Below are 14,820 nucleotides of genomic sequence, written 5' to 3' on the forward strand. Positions count from 1 at the left end.
CAACCAATACTAACAAATTGGATTACATAGTATTGGTGGAGAAGGTGCTAACAGATTGAATTACATAGCACCTTCTCCACCAATACTAACATATTGGACTACATAGCGCCGTCTCCACCAATACTAACATATTGGACCACATAGCACCTTCTCCACCAATACTAACAGATTGGACCACGTAGCACCTTCTCCACCAATACTAACAGATTGGACTACATAGCACCTTCTCCACCAATACTAACATATTGGACCACATAGCACCTTCTCCACCAATACTAACATATTGGACCACATAGCACCTTCTCCACCAATACTAACAGATTGGACCACATACCACCTTCTCCACCAATACTAACAGATTGGACCACATAGCAACTTCTCCACCAATACTAACAGATTGGACCACATAGCACCTTCTCCACCAATACTAACAGATTGGACTACATAGCACCTTCTCCACCAATACTAAGAGATTGGACCACATGGCACCTTCTCCACCAATACTAACAGATTGGACCACATAGCACCTTCTCCACCAATACTAACATATTGGACCACATAGCACCTTCTCCACCAATACTAACATATTGGACCACATAGCACCGTCTCCACCAATACTAACATATTGGACCACATAGCACCTTCTCCACCAATACTAACAGATTGGACTACATAGCACCTTCACCATCAATACTAACAGATTGGACTACATAGCACCTTCTCCACCAATACTAACATATTGGACAACATAGCACCTTCTCCACCAATACTAACATATTGGACCACATAGCACCTTCTCCAACAATACTAACAGATTGGACCACATAGCACCGTCTCCACCAATACTAACAGATTGGATTACATAGCACCTTCTCCACCAATACTAACAGATTGGATTACATAGCACCTTCTCCACCAATACTAACAGATTGGATTACATAGCACCTTCTCCACCAATACTAACAGATTGGATTACATAGCACCTTCTTCACCAATACTAACAGATTGGATTACATAGCACCTTCTCCACCAATACTAACAGATTGGATTACATAGCATCTTCTCCACCAATACTAACAGATTGGATTACATAGTATTGGTGGAGAAGGTGCTAACAGATTGAATTACATAGCACCTTCTCCACCAATACTAACATATTGGACTACATAGCACCTTCTCCACCAATACTAACAGATTGGACTACATAGCACCTTCTCCACCAATACTAACATATTGGACTACATAGCACCTTCTCCACCAATACTAACAGATTGCACCACATAGCACCTTCTCCACCAATACTAACATATTGGACCACATAGCACCTTCTCCACCAATACTAACAGATTGGACCACATAGTACCTTCTCCACCAATACTAACAGATTGGACTACATAGCACCGTCTCCACCAATACTAACATATTGGACCACATAGCACCTTCTCCACCAATACTAACAGATTGGACCACATAGCACCCTCTCCACCAATACTAACAGATTGGACCACATAGCACCTTCTCCACCAATACTAACATATTGGACCACATAGCACCTTCTCCACCAATACTAACATATTGGACCACATAACACCTTCTCCACCAATACTAACATATTGGACCACATAGCACCTTCTCCACCAATACTAACAGATTGGACTACATAGCACCGTCTCCACCAATACTAACATATTGGACCACATAGCACCTTCTCCACCAATACTAACAGATTGGACTACATAGCACCTTCTCCACCAATACTAACAGATTGGATTACATAGCACCTTCTCCACCAATACTAACAGATTGGATTACATAGCACCTTCTCCACCAATACTAACAGATTGGATTACATAGCACCTTCTTCACCAATTCTAACAGATTGGATTACATAGCACCTTCTCCACCAATACTAACAGATTGGATTACATAGCATCTTCTCCACCAATACTAACAGATTGGATTACATAGTATTGGTGGAGAAGGTGCTAACAGATTGAATTACATAGCACCTTCTCCACCAATACTAACATATTGGACTACATAGCACCTTCTCCACAAATACTAACAGATTGGACTACATAGCACCTTCTCCACCAATACTAACATATTGGACTACATAGCACCTTCTCCACCAATACTAACAGATTGCACCACATAGCACCTTCTCCACCAATACTAACATATTGGACCACATAGCACCTTCTCCACCAATACTAACAGATTGGACCACATAGTACCTTCTCCACCAATACTAACATATTGGACCACATAGCACCTTCTCCACCAATACTAACAGATTGGACCACATAGCACCTTCTCCACCAATACTAACAGATTGGATTACATAGCACCTTCTCCACCAATACTAACAGATTGGATTACATAGCACCTTCTCCACCAATACTAACAGATTGGATTACATAGTATTGGTGGAGAAGGTGCTAACAGCTTGAATTACATAGCACCTTCTCCACCAATACTAACATATTGGACTACATAGCACCTTCTCCACCAATACTAACAGATTGGACTACATAGCACCTTCTCCACCAATACTAACATATTGGACTACATAGCACCTTCTCCACCAATACTAACAGATTGGACCACATAGCACCTTCTCCACCAATACTAACAGATTGGACTACAAAACACCTTCTCCACCAATACTAACATATTGGACCACATATCACCTTCTTCACCAATACTAACATATTGGACCACATAGCACCTTCTCCACCAATACTAACATATTGGACCACATAGCACCTTCTCCACCAATACTAACAGATTGGACCACATAGCACCTTCTCCACCAATACTAACAGATTGGACTACATAGCACCTTCTCCATCAATACTAACAGATTGGACTACATAGCACCTTCTCCACCAATACTAACATATTGGACCACATAGCACCTTCTCCACCAATACTAACATATTGGACCACATAGCACCTTCTCCACCAATACTAACAGATTGGACCACATAGCACCGTCTCCACCAATACTAACAGATTGGATTACATAGCACCTTCTCCACCAATACTAACAGATTGGATTACATAGCACCTTCTCCACCAATACTAACAGATTGGATTACATAGCACCTTCTCCACCAATACTAACAGATTGGATTACATAGCACCTTCTCCACCAATACTAACAGATTGGATTACATAGCACCTTCTCCACCAATACTAACAAATTGGATTACATAGTATTGGTGGAGAAGGTGCTAACAGATTGAATTACATAGCACCTTCTCCACCAATACTAACATATTGGACTACATAGCGCCGTCTCCACCAATACTAACATATTGGACCACATAGCACCTTCTCCACCAATACTAACAGATTGGACCACGTAGCACCTTCTCCACCAATACTAACAGATTGGACTACATAGCACCTTCTCCACCAATACTAACATATTGGACCACATAGCACCTTCTCCACCAATACTAACATATTGGACCACATAGCACCTTCTCCACCAATACTAACAGATTGGACCACATACCACCTTCTCCACCAATACTAACAGATTGGACCACATAGCAACTTCTCCACCAATACTAACAGATTGGACCACATAGCACCTTCTCCACCAATACTAACAGATTGGACTACATAGCACCTTCTCCACCAATACTAAGAGATTGGACCACATGGCACCTTCTCCACCAATACTAACAGATTGGACCACATAGCACCTTCTCCACCAATACTAACATATTGGACCACATAGCACCTTCTCCACCAATACTAACATATTGGACCACATAGCACCTTCTCCACCAATACTAACAGATTGGACTACATAGCACCTTCACCATCAATACTAACAGATTGGACTACATAGCACCTTCTCCACCAATACTAACATATTGGACAACATAGCACCTTCTCCACCAATACTAACATATTGGACCACATAGCACCTTCTCCACCAATACTAACAGATTGGACCACATAGCACCGTCTCCACCAATACTAACAGATTGGATTACATAGCACCTTCTCCACCAATACTAACAGATTGGATTACATAGCACCTTCTCCACCAATACTAACAGATTGGATTACATAGCACCTTCTCCACCAATACTAACAGATTGGATTACATAGCACCTTCTTCACCAATACTAACAGATTGGATTACATAGCACCTTCTCCACCAATACTAACAGATTGGATTACATAGCATCTTCTCCACCAATACTAACAGATTGGATTACATAGTATTGGTGGAGAAGGTGCTAACAGATTGAATTACATAGCACCTTCTCCACCAATACTAACATATTGGACTACATAGCACCTTCTCCACCAATACTAACAGATTGGACTACATAGCACCTTCTCCACCAATACTAACATATTGGACCACATATCACCTTCTTCACCAATACTAACATATTGGACCACATAGCACCTTCTCCACCAATACTAACATATTGGACCACATAGCACCTTCTCCACCAATACTAACAGATTGGACCACATAGCACCTTCTCCACCAATACTAACAGATTGGACTACATAGCACCTTCTCCATCAATACTAACAGATTGGACTACATAGCACCTTCTCCACCAATACTAACATATTGGACCACATAGCACCTTCTCCACCAATACTAACATATTGGACCACATAGCACCTTCTCCACCAATACTAACAGATTGGACCACATAGCACCGTCTCCACCAATACTAACAGATTGGATTACATAGCACCTTCTCCACCAATACTAACAGATTGGATTACATAGCACCTTCTCCACCAATACTAACAGATTGGATTACATAGCACCTTCTCCACCAATACTAACAGATTGGATTACATAGCACCTTCTCCACCAATACTAACAGATTGGATTACATAGCACCTTCTCCACCAATACTAACAAATTGGATTACATAGTATTGGTGGAGAAGGTGCTAACAGATTGAATTACATAGCACCTTCTCCACCAATACTAACATATTGGACTACATAGCGCCGTCTCCACCAATACTAACATATTGGACCACATAGCACCTTCTCCACCAATACTAACAGATTGGACCACGTAGCACCTTCTCCACCAATACTAACAGATTGGACTACATAGCACCTTCTCCACCAATACTAACATATTGGACCACATAGCACCTTCTCCACCAATACTAACATATTGGACCACATAGCACCTTCTCCACCAATACTAACAGATTGGACCACATACCACCTTCTCCACCAATACTAACAGATTGGACCACATAGCAACTTCTCCACCAATACTAACAGATTGGACCACATAGCACCTTCTCCACCAATACTAACAGATTGGACTACATAGCACCTTCTCCACCAATACTAAGAGATTGGACCACATGGCACCTTCTCCACCAATACTAACAGATTGGACCACATAGCACCTTCTCCACCAATACTAACATATTGGACCACATAGCACCTTCTCCACCAATACTAACATATTGGACCACATAGCACCGTCTCCACCAATACTAACATATTGGACCACATAGCACCTTCTCCACCAATACTAACAGATTGGACTACATAGCACCTTCACCATCAATACTAACAGATTGGACTACATAGCACCTTCTCCACCAATACTAACATATTGGACAACATAGCACCTTCTCCACCAATACTAACATATTGGACCACATAGCACCTTCTCCACCAATACTAACAGATTGGACCACATAGCACCGTCTCCACCAATACTAACAGATTGGATTACATAGTACCTTCTCCACCAATACTAACAGATTGGATTACATAGCACCTTCTCCACCAATACTAACAGATTGGATTACATAGCACCTTCTCCACCAATAATAACAGATTGGATTACATAGTACCTTCTTCACCAATACTAACAGATTGGATTACATAGCACCTTCTCCACCAATACTAACAGATTGGATTACATAGCATCTTCTCCACCAATACTAACAGATTGGATTACATAGTATTGGTGGAGAAGGTGCTAACAGATTGAATTACATAGCACCTTCTCCACCAATACTAACATATTGGACTACATAGCACCTTCTCCACCAATACTAACAGATTGGACTACATAGCACCTTCTCCACCAATACTAACATATTGGACTACATAGCACCTTCTCCACCAATACTAACAGATTGCACCACATAGCACCTTCTCCACCAATACTAACATATTGGACCACATAGCACCTTCTCCACCAATACTAACAGATTGGACCACATAGTACCTTCTCCACCAATACTAACAGATTGGACTACATAGCACCGTCTCCACCAATACTAACATATTGGACCACATAGCACCTTCTCCACCAATACTAACAGATTGGACCACATAGCACCCTCTCCACCAATACTAACAGATTGGATTACATAGCACCTTCTCCACCAATACTAACAGATTGGACCACATAGCACCTTCTCCACCAATACTAACATATTGGACCACATAGCACCTTCTCCACCAATACTAACATATTGGACCACATAACACCTTCTCCACCAATACTAACATATTGGACCACATAGCACCTTCTCCACCAATACTAACAGATTGGACTACATAGCACCGTCTCCACCAATACTAACATATTGGACCACATAGCACCTTCTCCACCAATACTAACAGATTGGACTACATAGCACCTTCTCCACCAATACTAACAGATTGGATTACATAGCACCTTCTCCACCAATACTAACAGATTGGATTACATAGCACCTTCTCCACCAATACTAACAGATTGGATTACATAGCACCTTCTTCACCAATACTAACAGATTGGATTACATAGCACCTTCTCCACCAATACTAACAGATTGGATTACATAGCATCTTCTCCACCAATACTAACAGATTGGATTACATAGTATTGGTGGAGAAGGTGCTAACAGATTGAATTACATAGCACCTTCTCCACCAATACTAACATATTGGACTACATAGCACCTTCTCCACCAATACTAACAGATTGGACTACATAGCACCTTCTCCACCAATACTAACATATTGGACTACATAGTACCTTCTCCACCAATACTAACAGATTGCACCACATAGCACCTTCTCCACCAATACTAACATATTGGACCACATAGCACCTTCTCCACCAATACTAACAGATTGGACCACATAGTACCTTCTCCACCAATACTAACAGATTGGACTACATAGCACCGTCTCCACCAATACTAACATATTGGACCACATAGCACCTTCTCCACCAATACTAACAGATTGGACCACATAGCACCCTCTCCACCAATACTAACAGATTGGACCACATAGCACCTTCTCCACCAATACTAACATATTGGACCACATAGCACCTTCTCCACCAATACTAACATATTGGACCACATAACACCTTCTCCACCAATACTAACATATTGGACCACATAGCACCTTCTCCACCAATACTAACAGATTGGACTACATAGCACCGTCTCCACCAATACTAACATATTGGACTACATAGCACTTTCTCCACCAATACTAACAGATTGCACCACATAGCACCTTCTCCACCAATACTAACATATTGGACCACATAGCACCTTCTCCACCAATACTAACAGATTGGACCACATAGTACCTTCTCCACCAATACTAACATATTGGACCACATAGCACCTTCTCCACCAATACTAACAGATTGGACCACATAGCACCTTCTCCACCAATACTAACAGATTGGATTACATAGCACCTTCTCCACCAATACTAACAGATTGGATTACATAGCACCTTCTCCACCAATACTAACAGATTGGATTACATAGTATTGGTGGAGAAGGTGCTAACAGCTTGAATTACATAGCACCTTCTCCACCAATACTAACATATTGGACTACATAGCACCTTCTCCACCAATACTAACAGATTGGACTACATAGCACCTTCTCCACCAATACTAACATATTGGACTACATAGCACCTTCTCCACCAATACTAACAGATTGGACCACATAGCACCTTCTCCACCAATACTAACAGATTGGACTACAAAACACCTTCTCCACCAATACTAACATATTGGACCACATATCACCTTCTTCACCAATACTAACATATTGGACCACATAGCACCTTCTCCACCAATACTAACATATTGGACCACATAGCACCTTCTCCACCAATACTAACAGATTGGACCACATAGCACCTTCTCCACCAATACTAACAGATTGGACTACATAGCACCTGAACCATCAATACTAACAGATTGGACTACATAGCACCTTCTCCACCAATACTAACATATTGGACCACATAGCACCTTCTCCACCAATACTAACATATTGGACCACATAGCACCTTCTCCACCAATACTAACAGATTGGACCACATAGCACCGTCTCCACCAATACTAACAGATTGGATTACATAGCACCTTCTCCACCAATACTAACAGATTGGATTACATAGCACCTTCTCCACCAATACTAACAGATTGGATTACATAGCACCTTCTCCACCAATACTAACAGATTGGATTACATAGCACCTTCTCCACCAATACTAACAGATTGGATTACATAGCACCTTCTCCACCAATACTAACAAATTGGATTACATAGTATTGGTGGAGAAGGTGCTAACAGATTGAATTACATAGCACCTTCTCCACCAATACTAACATATTGGACTACATAGCGCCGTCTCCACCAATACTAACATATTGGACCACATAGCACCTTCTCCACCAATACTAACAGATTGGACCACGTAGCACCTTCTCCACCAATACTAACAGATTGGACTACATAGCACCTTCTCCACCAATACTAACATATTGGACCACATAGCACCTTCTCCACCAATACTAACATATTGGACCACATAGCACCTTCTCCACCAATACTAACAGATTGGACCACATACCACCTTCTCCACCAATACTAACAGATTGGACCACATAGCAACTTCTCCACCAATACTAACAGATTGGACCACATAGCACCTTCTCCACCAATACTAACAGATTGGACTACATAGCACCTTCTCCACCAATACTAAGAGATTGGACCACATGGCACCTTCTCCACCAATACTAACAGATTGGACCACATAGCACCTTCTCCACCAATACTAACATATTGGACCACATAGCACCTTCTCCACCAATACTAACATATTGGACCACATAGCACCTTCTCCACCAATACTAACAGATTGGACTACATAGCACCTTCACCATCAATACTAACAGATTGGACTACATAGCACCTTCTCCACCAATACTAACATATTGGACAACATAGCACCTTCTCCACCAATACTAACATATTGGACCACATAGCACCTTCTCCACCAATACTAACAGATTGGACCACATAGCACCGTCTCCACCAATACTAACAGATTGGATTACATAGCACCTTCTCCACCAATACTAACAGATTGGATTACATAGCACCTTCTCCACCAATACTAACAGATTGGATTACATAGCACCTTCTCCACCAATACTAACAGATTGGATTACATAGCACCTTCTTCACCAATACTAACAGATTGGATTACATAGCACCTTCTCCACCAATACTAACAGATTGGATTACATAGCATCTTCTCCACCAATACTAACAGATTGGATTACATAGTATTGGTGGAGAAGGTGCTAACAGATTGAATTACATAGCACCTTCTCCACCAATACTAACATATTGGACTACATAGCACCTTCTCCACCAATACTAACAGATTGGACTACATAGCACCTTCTCCACCAATACTAACATATTGGACCACATATCACCTTCTTCACCAATACTAACATATTGGACCACATAGCACCTTCTCCACCAATACTAACATATTGGACCACATAGCACCTTCTCCACCAATACTAACAGATTGGACCACATAGCACCTTCTCCACCAATACTAACAGATTGGACTACATAGCACCTTCTCCATCAATACTAACAGATTGGACTACATAGCACCTTCTCCACCAATACTAACATATTGGACCACATAGCACCTTCTCCACCAATACTAACATATTGGACCACATAGCACCTTCTCCACCAATACTAACAGATTGGACCACATAGCACCGTCTCCACCAATACTAACAGATTGGATTACATAGCACCTTCTCCACCAATACTAACAGATTGGATTACATAGCACCTTCTCCACCAATACTAACAGATTGGATTACATAGCACCTTCTCCACCAATACTAACAGATTGGATTACATAGCACCTTCTCCACCAATACTAACAGATTGGATTACATAGCACCTTCTCCACCAATACTAACAAATTGGATTACATAGTATTGGTGGAGAAGGTGCTAACAGATTGAATTACATAGCACCTTCTCCACCAATACTAACATATTGGACTACATAGCGCCGTCTCCACCAATACTAACATATTGGACCACATAGCACCTTCTCCACCAATACTAACAGATTGGACCACGTAGCACCTTCTCCACCAATACTAACAGATTGGACTACATAGCACCTTCTCCACCAATACTAACATATTGGACCACATAGCACCTTCTCCACCAATACTAACATATTGGACCACATAGCACCTTCTCCACCAATACTAACAGATTGGACCACATACCACCTTCTCCACCAATACTAACAGATTGGACCACATAGCAACTTCTCCAACAATACTAACAGATTGGACCACATAGCACCTTCTCCACCAATACTAACAGATTGGACTACATAGCACCTTCTCCACCAATACTAAGAGATTGGACCACATGGCACCTTCTCCACCAATACTAACAGATTGGACCACATAGCACCTTCTCCACCAATACTAACATATTGGACCACATAGCACCTTCTCCACCAATACTAACATATTGGACCACATAGCACCGTCTCCACCAATACTAACATATTGGACCACATAGCACCTTCTCCACCAATACTAACAGATTGGACTACATAGCACCTTCACCATCAATACTAACAGATTGGACTACATAGCACCTTCTCCACCAATACTAACATATTGGACAACATAGCACCTTCTCCACCAATACTAACATATTGGACCACATAGCACCTTCTCCACCAATACTAACAGATTGGACCACATAGCACCGTCTCCACCAATACTAACAGATTGGATTACATAGTACCTTCTCCACCAATACTAACAGATTGGATTACATAGCACCTTCTCCACCAATACTAACAGATTGGATTACATAGCACCTTCTCCACCAATAATAACAGATTGGATTACATAGTACCTTCTTCACCAATACTAACAGATTGGATTACATAGCACCTTCTCCACCAATACTAACAGATTGGATTACATAGCATCTTCTCCACCAATACTAACAGATTGGATTACATAGTATTGGTGGAGAAGGTGCTAACAGATTGAATTACATAGCACCTTCTCCACCAATACTAACATATTGGACTACATAGCACCTTCTCCACCAATACTAACAGATTGGACTACATAGCACCTTCTCCACCAATACTAACATATTGGACTACATAGCACCTTCTCCACCAATACTAACAGATTGCACCACATAGCACCTTCTCCACCAATACTAACATATTGGACCACATAGCACCTTCTCCACCAATACTAACAGATTGGACCACATAGTACCTTCTCCACCAATACTAACAGATTGGACTACATAGCACCGTCTCCACCAATACTAACATATTGGACCACATAGCACCTTCTCCACCAATACTAACAGATTGGACCACATAGCACCCTCTCCACCAATACTAACAGATTGGATTACATAGCACCTTCTCCACCAATACTAACAGATTGGACCACATAGCACCTTCTCCACCAATACTAACATATTGGACCACATAGCACCTTCTCCACCAATACTAACATATTGGACCACATAACACCTTCTCCACCAATACTAACATATTGGACCACATAGCACCTTCTCCACCAATACTAACAGATTGGACTACATAGCACCGTCTCCACCAATACTAACATATTGGACCACATAGCACCTTCTCCACCAATACTAACAGATTGGACTACATAGCACCTTCTCCACCAATACTAACAGATTGGATTACATAGCACCTTCTCCACCAATACTAACAGATTGGATTACATAGCACCTTCTCCACCAATACTAACAGATTGGATTACATAGCACCTTCTTCACCAATACTAACAGATTGGATTACATAGCACCTTCTCCACCAATACTAACAGATTGGATTACATAGCATCTTCTCCACCAATACTAACAGATTGGATTACATAGTATTGGTGGAGAAGGTGCTAACAGATTGAATTACATAGCACCTTCTCCACCAATACTAACATATTGGACTACATAGCACCTTCTCCACCAATACTAACAGATTGGACTACATAGCACCTTCTCCACCAATACTAACATATTGGACTACATAGTACCTTCTCCACCAATACTAACAGATTGCACCACATAGCACCTTCTCCACCAATACTAACATATTGGACCACATAGCACCTTCTCCACCAATACTAACAGATTGGACCACATAGTACCTTCTCCACCAATACTAACAGATTGGACTACATAGCACCGTCTCCACCAATACTAACATATTGGACCACATAGCACCTTCTCCACCAATACTAACAGATTGGACCACATAGCACCCTCTCCACCAATACTAACAGATTGGACCACATAGCACCTTCTCCACCAATACTAACATATTGGACCACATAGCACCTTCTCCACCAATACTAACATATTGGACCACATAACACCTTCTCCACCAATACTAACATATTGGACCACATAGCACCTTCTCCACCAATACTAACAGATTGGACTACATAGCACCGTCTCCACCAATACTAACATATTGGACCACATAGCACCTTCTCCACCAATACTAACAGATTGGACTACATAGCACCTTCTCCACCAATACTAACAGATTGGACCACATGGCACCTTCTCCACCAATACTAACAGATTGGACCACATAGCACCTTCTCCACCAATACTAACATATTGGACCACATAGCACCTTCTCCACCAATACTAACAGATTGGACTACATAACACCTTCTCCACCAATACTAACAGATTGGACCACATAGCACCGTCTCCACCAATACTAACAGATTGGATTACATAGCACCTTCTCCACCAATACTAACAGATTGGATTACATAGCACCTTCTCCACCAATACTAACAGATTGGATTACATAGCACCTTCTCCACCAATACTAACAGATTGGATTACATAGTATTGGTGGAGAAGGTGCTAACAGATTGAATTACATAGCACCTTCTCCACCAATACTAACATATTGGACTACATAGCACCTTCTCCACCAATACTAACAGATTGGACTACATAGCACCTTCTCCACCAATACTAACATATTGGACTACATAGCACCTTCTCCACCAATACTAACAGATTGCACCACATAGCACCTTCTCCACCAATACTAACATATTGGACCACATAGCACCTTCTCCACCAATACTAACAGATTGGACCACATAGTACCTTCTCCACCAATACTAACAGATTGGACTACATAGCACCGTCTCCACCAATACTAACATATTGGACCACATAGCACCTTCTCCACCAATACTAACAGATTGGACCACATAGCACCCTCTCCACCAATACTAACAGATTGGACCACATAGCACCTTCTCCACCAATACTAACATATTGGACCACATAGCACCTTCTCCACCAATACTAACATATTGGACCACATAACACCTTCTCCACCAATACTAACATATTGGACCACATAGCACCTTCTCCACCAATACTAACAGATTGGACCACATAGCACCTTCTCATCCAATACTAACAGATTGGACTACATAACACCTTCTCCACCAATACTAACAGATTGGACCACATAGCACCGTCTCCACCAATACTAACAGATTGGATTACATAGCACCTTCTCCACCAATACTAACAGATTGGATTACATAGCACCTTCTCCACCAATACTAACAGATTGGATTACATAGCACCTTCTCCACCAATACTAACAGATTGGATTACATAGCACCTTCTCCACCAATACTAACAGATTGGATTACATAGTATTGGTGGAGAAGGTGCTAACAGATTGAATTACATAGCACCTTCTCCACCAATACTAACATATTGGACTACATAGCACCTTCTCCACCAATACTAACAGATTGGACTACATAGCACCTTCTCCACCAATGCTAACATATTGGACTACATAGCACCTTCTCCACCAATACTAACAGATTGCACCACATAGCACCTTCTCCACCAATACTAACATATTGGACCACATAGCACCTTCTCCACCAATACTAACAGATTGGACCACATAGTACCTTCTCCACCAATACTAACAGATTGGACTACATAGCACCATCTCCACCAATACTAACATATTGGACCACATAGCACCTTCTCCACCAATACTAACAGATTGGACCACATAGCACCCTCTCCACCAATACTAACAGATTGGACCACATAGCACCTTCTCCACCAATACTAACATATTGGACCACATAGCACCTTCTCCACCAATACTAACATATTGGACCACATAACACCTTCTCCACCAATACTAACATATTGGACCACATAGCACCTTCTCCACCAATACTAACAGATTGGACCACATAGCACCTTTTCCACCAATACTAACAGATTGGACCACATAGCACCTTCTCCACCAATACTAACAGATTGGACCACATAGCACCTTCTCCACCAATACTAACAGATTGGACTACATAGCACCTTCT

Source organism: Salmo salar, chromosome 17 (assembly GCF_965601325.2).
Source record: "Salmo salar chromosome 17, fSalSal1, whole genome shotgun sequence".
NCBI classification, from domain to species: domain Eukaryota; kingdom Metazoa; phylum Chordata; class Actinopteri; order Salmoniformes; family Salmonidae; genus Salmo; species Salmo salar.